We start from the raw sequence: 13,536 nt of genomic DNA, 5'->3' as shown, positions 1-13,536 counted from the left end.
TAGGACAATGTATCTAAGCTTCAACACATTCAATTTGAAACCAGTCCAAATATTGATGATGATCAAGATGAACATGGTTCAGATGTAAGTCATGAACAAGTTTCAGATGCAGGTCATGAACAAGTTTCAGATGTAGATCATGAACATGATTTAGATGTTGATCATGAAGAAGTTCCTACAGATAATAATCAGCCAATTGTGGAAGTACCAGAAACATCTTTAAGGAGGCCCACGAGAATTAAATGTCCTCCTAGAAGGTATGATGATTATGTTACTTCAGTTGCTTTAACCGCTAACGACGATGAACCTTTGTGCTATCAGGAAGCTGTAGAAGGTTCTAAAAGTGAAAAGTGGAAAGAAGCTATGAAGGACGAGATGATGGCATTACACAAGAATGACACATGGGATCTGGTAGAACTTCCTAAAGACAGAAAAACTGTGGGATGTAAATGCGTGTACAAATTGAAAAAGGGTGTTGATGGTTCAAAGGACAGGTACAAAGAAAGGCTGGTCGCAAAAGGTTTTTCTCAGAAAGTAGGCATTGATTTTCATGGGATATTTTCACCAGTTGTAAAAATTGTTTCAATTTGAATGGTATTAGCATTAGTGGCTTTGCTTGATTTAGAATTACAACAACTAGATGTTAAAACTGCATTTTTACATGGAGGTTTAGATGAGGAAATTTACATGGAACAACCGGAAGGGTTTGTTCAAGATCGCAACAAGAAATTTGTTTGCAGGCTCAAGAAATCATTGTATGGTCTGAAGCAATCGCCTCAACAATGGTACAAGAAGTTTGATTCTTTCATGTTGAGTCAAAATTATATAAGAAGTGAATATGATCATTTTGTTTACTTTAAGAAATTAAGTAATGGCATGTTCATTATCTTAGTATTGTATGTTGACAATATGCTTTTAGCAAGCAAAAGCATAATTGAGATCAACAGGTTAAAGGCTCATATGGCTAGGATATTTGATATGGAAGATCTAGGAGCAGCAAGACAAATTTTGGGCATGGAGATTTTCAGAGACAGGAGCAATAGTAAGCTGTGGCTATCACAACAGAAGTATATTGAGAAAATACTCTTGAGGTTTGGTATGAACAATGTGAAGCCTGTTTCAGTCCCTTTAGCTTCCCATTTTAAGCTTTCTTCAAGTTTATGTCCTAGTACAAATGAAGAAAAGGAATATATGTCTCGAATTCCATATGCCAATGTAGTAGGTTGTTTAATGTATGCGATGGTTTGTACTCGAACAGATATTTCACATGCAGTTGGGGTTGTCAGCAGGTATATGGTAAATCCAGGAAAAGAACACTAGTCAGCAGTGAAATGGGTGCTTCGGTATTTGAGAGGCACAAGTGATTATTGTATCACTTATAACAGAAGTAGTGAATTTGTTTGCGGATATGTTGATTCCGATTTTGCAGGTGATTTGGATAAGAGAAGGTCAACTTCAGGGTATGTCTTTACTCTTGCAGGTGGAGCTATTAGCTGGATGTCAAACCTACAGAATATTGTTGCTTTATCCACTACTGAAGCAGAATACATAGCTGCTTCGCATGCTTACAAAGAAGCGGTTTGGTTGAAAGGTTTGATTGGTGAGTTTGGTAGGTTACATGACAACATCAAGTTATTTTGTGATAGTCAAAGTGCAATTCATTTGGCTAAGAATCCAGCCTATCATAGTAAATCAAAGCATATACCTATCAAGTACCATTTTGTAAGACAGGTTATCACTGAAAGGGGTGTTTCTCTTGAAAAGGTGCATACGAAGGAAAACTGTGCATACATGTTCACGAAACCAGTTTTATTAGAGAAGCTACGTTGGTGTCTGGCTTCTCTTGGCTTGCAAAAAAGATAAAAATAATAAATGAACAGGGCATCAGGCTAATTGTTGTCAAGGTGGAGATTGTTGAGATTTTCTGTTTTATTAAATTTGGGAAAAATCTCATGTATGTGACAACAATAGGATTAGTTGCTATATTAGCTCCAGTATTTTTTGAGGAGGAGTTAATGCATCCTATATTTGTTGTGAGGGAATTTATGATTCAGTTTTATGCTCCAGCTATATAGAAATGTAATCCCGTAGAGGATTGTAAGAGTGTGTGTAGAGAAAGTAGAGAAAATAGGGAGAGCTGAGAGTATGTGTGAAGAATTAGATTTGTTGTAATCTCCTTTGAATAATAAGATTGTCGATGCCTCTGTTCTGGTGGACGTAGCCCAGATTGGTTGGGTGAACCACGTTAAATCTGTGTGTTATGGTTTTGTGGTTTTTTAATGTGCTGTGTATGTTTTGTTTAGTTTAATTTCCGCTGCGCATTGTTAAGTCTAACAGAATAAACTTTGTATCTTCACTCATATTTATAATATATGAAATACAGATGTAGGGTTTTGAGAAGTGGTTTTTCCCATATACATCTTGTTTTATGTTCCATTGATCTATCTTCTTCTTGTTCATATTGTTTTCATTGATCTATTGGCTTTCGCTAGTTGAAAGTAGAAGTATATTCTTGTCTTGTGCTTTAGTAAATTGCTTGACCTTATGAATCTACAAGATTTTCCACAACACAGTAAGTAGACAATAACCAAAAAAAATGAATAAGAACATTTCAGAATATTACAGCCCTCATTTTTATCAAGAGCAAAAAATGCTTGTATATAATGTTTTGCTTATTTTTAATTAAAACTTACCCTTAAACAATTTTGATCATAATATTTACTCTATTTATAGATATTAAAATCATATCTTCAATCTGAAAAAGATATCTATTTCTAAATGAATAAGATCTTTTATATATATATATATATATATATATATATATATATATTTTAAAAAGTTATATTGTATTCCGTTTATCATCAAAAAGCTTTGATCTCTCAAAATTTTTTAATAGGTCCAACGTATTCTTGATGTTTTATAGTTTCATTTGGTGACATCAGCCATCCAACAGTCACAAGTTTCTTCCCCTTATGGATATTTATGGGTTCATGTTTGGCAATAAAATATATTCTTATCTACGTGTTCATCTCTCACACTCTCGACGGCTTGCAACAGGTAAAGTCTACGAGATGGAACAGGCCTCTTCTGCTCTTTTGGAGTTGCACATTTTTTAAATAAAACCTTAAAAATAATCTATTTAATCCAAGCTAATATAAGAAATTTCAACAAGCCTTTCATAATTTGGCAACCAACTAGCTCATTCTAGAATGATAAATCAATCGCCTCAAAGATCTTCAAAGTCTCTTTTCCATGGGACTTGACATATGTTATAATTTGATATGAAATGGTGGGAACCAGGGTTAACCAATCACTCTTAATGTCTTTTTCTCTTATATGATGTCACATCCAAGAATTTTTAAAAATGTTTTCTCTAACCATAAAAATAAGTAATATTTATATCAATGAACATTTCCATTACCAAAAACAAATTTAATATGTATGTATCATAATCATTTATATTTAATCTTCTAATATTTGGGATAATTTTATATATATATATATATATATATATATATATTTTCTGAGTAAAGGCTAATTTTATTAAAGGAAAATCAAAATAATATTACAAGTTGAAGCTTCAGGCATAGGTATCTGAGCAGTCAACACAACAAACCATCCCAAGAATGGGAGGATTAGAAACAAAAGCAAGATGTTGAACATTGGGAGCAGAAACAACGATAAGTCAACGATAAGTTCACAGAAGTCCGAAGCTGTCAAGATCAAAAGCATAAAAACAAAGCGCTGACCATATCCACAGAGGAGCAACAGGCTGCCACTGCGCCAGGAAAGGAGAACCACATTCCAGTCTGCCGAGAGGAAATCTGAACCGCCATCCCAAAAGTCGCCTGAGCGTAACCAAAAAGAAGCAGTAGATAAAACCGAGGAGATACGAAAATGGCCAGGTGGCATTACATTTCCATGCCCAGGTCCGGAGGCTCCTCAACCACCGGGCAGGCATTGCCATACCAAGTCTCTTCATCTTTAGCAGCGTCACCATCATCACTACCACCAGGAGGAGTCGATGAGGGACGAGTATCGCTAGAACAGCCAGTCATGGCCGACGAGACATAGTTGTCATGTGAGCTGCCACTTGGCGGCTGAGAATCGTCAGGGCCACCTCACTTATCATGCTTCTTGCCGCATTCGTCCATCTTGCCTTCAGCTGCCAAGTTCTGCCCATCACCTTGGCTTTTCCCATTGCCATGACTACCCTGAGATAGCTCGGCTGGAGTGAGGCCTGTAACCAGAGGCGGAGCTTCTTCTTCAAAAAAGAATTATCGTGACATTGGCCGAGATAATGGGCGTGTTTAGGTTGCTTTGGAACATGAAGTGGGTTGCAGGAAGGGCTGAGAGGAGGCGTATTTGTTTGAGATAAGGGCAGAGAAGGAGGGGCAGGATTGTGATCGACAGATTGAGCGCACTGAGAGCACCGCCGCCCCCGCTCCCACCCCCTTCAGCTTCCACCGTAGCAGCTTCTCATGCGCTCCCTAACCATGATGAGGCTACAGACGGAGGGCTTAGAAACACAGGAAGCGTTGGAAGGGAGATGAGATAGGACCAGGAGGGTTCCGATGATACTCAATAAACTGGCCTGAGACTGGAGAGAGGGGGGCTTATGCACAGCAGCAAGAGCCACCGAGAGCAACTCACTAGAAGCATACACTAACTTGCTGAAGAGGAGATAATTTTATATTTAATAGTAACATCCATTTATAATTTATATTTAATTTTTTAATATTTGGCATAATTTTATATTTAATTTTTTTAATATTTAGTATAAGTTTGATTTTTTTTTATTTAATATAATTCTGTTAACGAAAGTGTTCACAAAAAAATTACATGATTTGATTTTTAGTAATTAAATTTAATTATGATAAAGACCATTATTCTTTTTTATCGTCGTGAAGTTTTGAAAGCCGATTTTGTAATTTAATTTTTTTTTTTATTAAAATTAAAATAATATTAAAAAATTAATGATTTTATTGAAATATTTCTAAAAATAAATTAATATATATAAAAGAAACTCATTTATAATAGAATAATTTACTTAATTTATATATATATATATATATTTTAAATTATAAAATATATAAATATTCAAAAATATTATATATTAAATATACAAATTAATACATTCAAATTAAAACTACAATAAAATTATAACAATAATAAATCGAATAAATCAAATTATAATAATAATAAATCAAATAAACAAATCTTCAATATTTTAAATGGATTATATTATATTATTAGGAAACTTTTTATGATTTTTTTGTTTTAAGCATGAGTGAGTTTGATCTTTACTTTATTTGTGAAATAAATTTTAATTTTTTATTTAAAAAATCAAAATATTATATATTAACCCTTATATGATAAATAATTGATTTTAGTATTGTATTATTTTTATTTAATTGAAAAAACAATAAACTAATTATTAAAATATTATATGGTATTTAATATTTATCATATGTATATATTTAAAATTATTATCCCGAATTTATTTTAAAACGTTGTTTTGTGTTGGATATGTGTTGGATAAAAGAGTGGATAATAAACTTTTGAATTTTCTTTTAATTTTTTGAAAATATTATTTTTACACATAAACCTATGTTATTCTTGCCCAATAAACAAAAAGAAGCCTGTAATAACAATAAACAAAATAAGGAAAAACAAATAAAATAAGAAAAAACAAAACATTACCACTAAATAGGTCTGGTTGAAATTTATAATAATAAAACTTACACAACTTGCCTTTCATTCCCTTTTATATAATCAAACTGGGGTTATCAGTAAAGCACTTAGAAAAACGAGTAAGCAGACAAGACGCACCCTTCTAATAAATTGGTCGAGTAGACACATTCAGAAGTCGAATAAATGTGATCTCGCTAACTAATGCCGCCACTACATTGAAGCTTCACAATATATGAATATATGAGATATATATGAAGACGATTATATAGTCTATCATATCTATTTATTTGTTAGGCTAATGATTCACGAGATCACTAACATTAAGAGCAGAACAGTTTAATAGTTACTAGAAGGATATGTAGTAGCTTATATACGGTTAGGAAAGAAAGAGATTAAAGTTTAGAGCAAAATATATATATTTTTATTGAAGTTTATGTAAGTATTTTTATTTTTTTAATTTTAATTTTTGATCATAAATTATATAGAGTTTATTAATTATATAGGAGCTGATCTTGTGTCCTTTGTTCATGGTTCATGGCTTCATTTATTTGGCATCTGCGGGGAGGCTTCATTTATTTTCGTTTTAATCCTATAGATATATGCAATTATTTTGTTGTTCCATTATGTTGGCCTTGGCTCTATTGCCGCTTGTTAGAATATGTTTGATGATTGTGGTAGCGATTATGATGCCATCTTGTCAAGAATGCTAATTTGCTTCTTGTTTTTCTTCTATGATGTAATTAGTTAACTTTTGGTTAAAGATTTGTCTCCTTATTATTGTTTATTTGGTTTCCTTACTGTTTGAACTGGAATGATGATTCTCGGTCTTTGCCAAGAGAGTAGATCCCGCTTTTTGTTTTTTAATGGATCCTCTATTATCAATTTATAATTATAATTTGACTCTGTCATAGAGGGTTACTCCACCAGATTTTAGAAGTGTCATACTTATGTTATGAATGATTGTATCAGATTCTAATAATGCAGTTGCATGTCTTCGTAACTCGACCGTAATTAATTTCATATTATATCTTCGGTTTGTTAAAGAAATTGGTTATTACGGTATATCTCTAGTTTGTCTAAGAGAATAGTTTATTACAGTATATTTCCTATTCGTTAAAGAGAATAGTTTATTACAGTATATCACCTATTCGTCAAAGAGAATACTTTATTACAGTATATCACCCGTGGTCAAAAAAATAATTCAAGCATAACTCCCTTATGGGTGAGTGTTCAATATTGCTACCTATGCATTATTTTTGTAGAATTGTCATGCGGTAAGCCTGTATTTTTATTCATTTAAGGTTAAGCCCTACTACTCTACTGTGTGTTACTGCATAAATATTCTATTTGGCTCTAGTCTTATAAGAAAATATCTTTCTATAAACTAATATCAACTTTTCTTCAAAAGAAATCTATGATACTTATCTGATCTTAATTATCAATATGTAAATCTAGATTTGTCTGGAAAGTCTCTCCTCCTAGCCATGAACTTGGCGATCACGTCCAAGCTCTCCCTCAAGCACTTTCTCTATCTCACCTGGATCATATACAACTATATTTGGTGCCTTGGGCCTCAGCATTTCACTGTCCAACCTCAACTCCTGCACTCTGTTTTACTGTAGTTGAGCAACTTCCCACTGGTATGTTTTTTCCCAACTCTAGGATAACCCCCTTTTTCCTTCTTTTCCCCTCTATATTCCCTTTCCAGGGCAGGGGTGTAACTGTGTCTTTTAATTATAGTAAACAATTTATTTTTATTAACATGTCAGAATTCCTAATTAATCATAAATTAGGTAACAAATTGTACTATGTCTTTCCAGCCTCAATCATTGTCATAATATAAAAGAAATTAATGCAGAAAAATATAAAACTGAATTTAATAACCACAGTGATTCCTTCATGAAGCCTAGGGAGTTACATCTCCCCCCCCCATATGAGGAACACTGTCCCTGGTGTTTTCCTATTTTTAAAGAAACAACGTCGGATAAGCTTCCCGCATAAATCCCTCTTCTTCCTAGGTGGCCTCATCCGGGCCAAAGTGCTTCCACTGCACTTTAACCTGGGTGATGACTCGCCTCCGCAAGGTGATTTCTCTCCAATCGAGAATACGAAGAGGTTCTGCCAGAAACTCTCCTTCCGGTTCGACCTGCACATACACAATTCATAGTCAAACTTTCCTCCAAAACAATTTATAAAAGAAATACATATTCCCTTAACTCATTACCTGAATATTTTCCCAACTTATTATATGTTGTGGGTTGTACACATATTTTTTTAACAATGAAACATGAAAAACGTTGTGGACCCGAATGTGGCTTGGTAGTGTAGGCTTATAGGCCATCGGCCCAATCCGTTCCAAAACTTGAAAAGGTCCACAGTACCGGGGTGCTAGCTTAGCACAAACGCCCCCAATATAAGGAACTTTTTTGGGGTTTTACTCTTAGATACACGTGATCACCCGGTTGAAATTATTTGTATGTCCTCTTTTTATTGCATACATTTTCTACCTATCTTGGGCAGCCCTTAGATTCTATCACACCTTCTTAAAAATTTCCTCCATCTCTGTAAGCATGTCAGGGCCCAATGCTAGCTTATTAACCAGATTATTCCAATCCACGGGAACTTTGCATTTTCTTCCATATAATACCTCGAAGGTGCTCATACCTAGTGATTCATGATGTCCATTATTTTATGCAAATTACAATAAGTGGAGGTAGTCCTCCCACTTATGTGGTTGTTGCATCACAAACATGTGTAGCATCTCATCCATCACCTGATTTACCCGTTCAGTTTGTCCGCCCATTTGAGGATGTTAGGTCATACAAAATTGGATCTCGGTTCCCAATCCTGAAAAGAGGGCTTTCCAGAATGTGGATGTAAATTTCACATCCCTATATGAAATTACCACCTTGGGTATTCCATGGAGACAAAATATTTCCTTCATAAATATGTCTACGATTTTCACAGTTTTGTAAGTGGATTTCACAAGTAAGAATGTTACACATCATTTTGTCACTATCCCTATACTCCCCATTCCTTAATCCTAGAGGACCTCTACAGTGAATCCTGCATGCCTTTCCTTCATGGAGAAACTCCCATTATGTCCCTCTTCATGAGCAGATCATTTCCCTTTTGCACCATTTCCCCTAAAACTTCTGTTTTGCCCAATTTACAAGACTGACGCTAATGACCTTTTGTCCCCCCTGTGCCGATGTGCAGATATTAGCACTATTCCCCACGCCAATTGGTGTGACTGATCTGTGTTCCAGTCATGCTGGTCCTGTTATGGAAAGTTTTTTAAATTAGAGCCGAAGCTTCCAACTCTAGAAGCTCCGTAACGGAAGTCTGGTAAATTGTTTGACCGAATGGGGTCGAGGATGACAGTTTGAGCTCCTTTCCCCTATAATGATGGAACTACCTCAAGGGATAAGTCCTTCTCCCATGAGAAGAGGATCCATCTCCCATCCATATTTCCTATATAAACCTCCCTTCTTCCCAAGCACAAACTAGTGTGAAAATCAGAGTTAGAGTTTTGGCTGAGTGTGAATATACTATTTTAGACAAGAAATATATTACTATTTGTAACCATCTAGTTGTGTGAGGGAGAAGTGTGTTTGGTTTGCAGTGAAGACCTCTTGGGAGCCATGTTCTCATATGGTCCATGATTAGATTAGTGGAGCATGGTTCCTTGTCTTGTGTCAAGCTCCTTAAAAAATGAAACAAATGATACGAGGATAATTCTTTTTCTTGTGTCCACCTCGTTAAAAAATGAAACAACGTGCAAGGATAGTTTGTTCCTGTGTCAACCTTATTAGAAAATGAAACAAGGAGTTATGAGCATAGTTCCTTGTCTTGTGTCAACCTCATTAAAAAATGAAACAAGGGTCGTGAGCATAATTCTTTGTCTTGTGTCAAGCTCGTTAAAAAATGAAACAAGGATTCCGAGGATAGTTTTTTTACTGTGTCAACCTCATTTAAAAATGAAGCAACTCCCTTTTCCAAATCGAGTCTCTGCTTAAGATCTCATAAAATCCTAGTCGAGTCTTTCCAAGATCTCGAAAGTGAACCTTCATTCCGTCCACTTAGTTGACTGAAATGAAGCTTGGGGAAAACATACCTCGATTGTGTCATTATGTCGGGGGCATGCAAAATTATAGCAAGCATAGTTTTTCATTTCAAGATTGTGTAAACATGGAACCGAATCCAAGCGGAGTTCTCCATGGTTCAAGCTTGTGTAAAAATGAACCCATGCCCAATTTACATCTCGTGATTGCCGTTTTTATCAGATAATTTCTTCTAGATGAGCCTTGGTTGTTTCATTCCACCGCCACCACCTCTTTGGCCGATCATATACATTCACTTGGTTATTTTTCCTTTCCTGAGGGACCGCAACGATGAGTGGTTTTATTAGCCAGACTCTTGACCATTACATGTTTTGAGCAGTTCCACCATTATCGGAACCAGTTACTACCCTTTATACCACTCGTTCCTCCAGGACGAGTCATGTTTCAACTCTTTTCTCGAGTCATTAAACTCATATGAAAAGATTGCTGAGCATTTTTTTCCCTTTTTGACTCATTAAAGAGGATAAAAATGGGGGCTCCACTTTTACCTCTTTTCTGACCCTTTAAAAGAGAAAAGATGGTCGGGCCCTTGTCGTTTCAAACTCATTAATGGATGTGAAACATCGTGTGCCTAGTATAAGTTTACCCTTTTTTTGGGCTGGGAGGCACTATTTACGAAAAAGGTACTCCTTGATTGAAATGGTCAAGCGGTTCTCTCAAGTATTATCTTCTACCTTTTAGGGCTCAAGAGACTCAAACGTACGGAAAGGGACCATGTGGAGTTTTTTTTTACGTGTCTTTTTCAAACTCTCTAAAAATGAAAAAGATACCGAGTTACACCTTCGTCAGACTCGTTAAACTATTAAATGACATTAGATTCATCACCATGACGAACATGAGCTTCTCCTTCTCAGGGCTCGTTAAACTTACTAGGTTGGATTCATCCAAAGGATGAACTTACAATGCAAGAATATGTTATCCCCTTCAAGCTTGCGATTAAAAAATAATTGGGGTACTTGCCATAAATGGTGGGGGGAAATTTGGAAATCTATCGAGTCGTGTCGGTAGCTCACTCTTGAACATGACACTCTTTGCTTCGTGCCGGGTTGGGATATCCTCCTTTGTATCATTGACATTCTTGGGTTTGGGCCATTCATTTTTTCCTTCCATTTGACCTTTGCCATGTCATCATGACGACCGATCCTATGGATCCAAAAGCTGCCAAACTTCCAGTTGTGTCATTGATATGTTCAAGAGTTGTCCTTCTACAGTTACACTTACCTCTATTTCTCAATATCATCCAAAATCGTTTTTGCATACTCTCGTCTCACGTCGAGATGTGGGATTCATTATGGCCCCCCTTCAACACAGTCACTTTTTGTCGACATCAACTCATTATCCAGGAAGTTGATCGAGAGACTCCCTCCGAGTACCTTAGAGTTTGCATGCCTTAATGGCAAGTTCTTCGCACTCGACAACAAGTTCACATCATTGGCTTTCGATCGAGTGATTTCATGGGTGTTCGACTTCAGTTCCTGTATTCACATTCCATGAATTGTGCTGATAGTAACTTGAGGGTCATTGTCATTATTGGTGGTTTCTCTTATTCTTGTTAACAGTTTACATCATTGACTGGTAATTAAGCGACTTTCTAGCATGTTCGACATCAACAAATCTATTTGCATGTTAGAATCTATACTTTGATCGGGTTGTGTTGGAGCGCAAGACCCTAGACTCAGATTACAAAAGTCCAGGTTACGAAGTGGTGTGACATGGTTATGATGATATGCATGCCTCTTTCAGATGGCTGACATCAGACCATGAGTTATCATATGTGATCCTTCTTATTATCGTATGGTTGTGACGATACCTTGGTTTCATTATGATCCTCTTTGACGGATGGTTGCGCCCATGCCTGGATCCATTTACATGATCATTCTCTAGATGGTTGCATCCATACCATGATTCATGTATCATTTCACAAAGATATCAGTTTATGTATATGTATCTATACTTGCTTGCAGGTTTTCTGACAGCAGACCAGTTCCCCACATTAACTTATAAAGAATTTCATCCCTCAATTCGGGTTGGCCTTCACGCTTTAGGGCGCATCTATTACACAACATTTTGTTGTTTTCCTTGTACTCCCCATTCCTTGATCCTGGAGGACCTCTACAGTGAAACCTGCATGCTTTTCCTTCATGGAGAAACTCCCATTATGTCCCTCTTTGTGAGTAGATCATTTCCATTTTGCACCATTTCCCCTGAAACTTTTGTTTTGCCCAATTTACAAGATTGGTGCTAATGACCTTTTGTCTCCCCCACGCTGATGTGAAAAAAATAGCATTATTCCCCACGCTGATCGGTGTGACTGAGATGTGTTCCAGTCGTGCCGATCCTGTTATGTAAAGTTTTTTAAATTAGTGCCGAAGCTTCCAGCTCTAGAAGCTTTGTAATGGAAATCTGGTAAATGGTTTGGCCAGATGGGGTCGAGGATGACAATTTGGGCTCCTTTCCCCTATAATGATGGAATTACCTCAAGGGATAATTCCTTCCCCCATGTGAAGACGATCCATCTCCCATCCATATTTCCTATATAAACCTCCCTTCTTCCCAAGCATGTAAACTAGTGTGAAAATCAGAGTTAGATTTTTGGCTGAGTGTGAATATACTATTTTAGACAAAGAAGCTATTACTAGTTGTAGCCATCTAGTTGTGTGAGGGAGAAGTGTGTTTGGTTTGGAGTGAAGCCTAAGGGGAAGATTTATTAAACTATTGTTGTTTGAATCCATCATGAAGTGCTAGTAGAAGTGTGTGGGAACCTAGTCTTGTCAAAGGAAGACTGCGACGTCAAGACGAATGGAACTTGTAATCTCTCTTTGAATATTAATATATGCAACTATCAATTGATTTCCTACATGTTTTGTAATATTACATATTCGTGTCTTAATGCTTCTTGACTTATTAAGTAGGTTGAATTACAATTTATCTATTAGTATGTTTCTGTGTTATTGTTGTTTACTTGTTTCAGGAACTTGAAGAAGGAAGCGAGACATTGATAGAGACAGCAAGCGAGGACATCATCAAGCAGGATAAGCAACCAAGAGGTAGGACCTATTGATTGATACTAACCTAAGGAAATCTTCCATAGAATGTATATGTTGTGGCTAGACCCATTATCGGGCTAGAGGAATTCGTTCGTGTCCACACTTATAATTTTACTTCACCACAAAAAAGTGCGCGGTTTTTCTCAATTTGTCTACTACCACCATAATTGAGTCGTGCTACTTCCTGGTGCGAGGTAAATTAGTGATGAAGTCTAATGATATAGTCTCCCATTTCCATTCCAGAATGGGCAGCGGTTGCAACAAACCCGTGGGATGCCGATGTTCTACCTTCACCAATTGACACTCCAAACATTTAGACAAGTACTTAGTCACATCCTTTCTTAACCTGGGCCAAAAATACCCTTTCTTGATGGTTGAAAATAGTTTCTAGTAACCTGGGTGACCCGCACATGGTTTCCAGTGAAACTCATCCATTATTAACTCTTTAATAGAGTTTTGGTTCAGAACATAAATTCTATTTTTGAAGGTAAGGATGTTGTCAAGATTTATTTTGAAATCTGATTTTCCCCTTTCAACAGAGCTTCTTTTGTCTACTTCCACAGAAAATTATATTCTGCATCTTTGATAGATGCGTCCTTTATGATTTCTGGAATGTCTGAGTGTGCTTGGCTTATCTGAACCTCATAAATAGAATGTACCTTCCTACTTAG

The sequence above is a fragment of the Pinus tabuliformis genome, chromosome 4_1 (assembly GCF_031772625.1).
Source record: "Pinus tabuliformis cultivar Carrire ecotype Pingquan chromosome 4_1, CPIR1, whole genome shotgun sequence".
NCBI classification, from domain to species: domain Eukaryota; kingdom Viridiplantae; phylum Streptophyta; class Pinopsida; order Pinales; family Pinaceae; genus Pinus; species Pinus tabuliformis.
The sequence above is the reverse complement of the archived record's forward strand: the minus strand, read 5'-3'. Positions refer to the sequence as shown.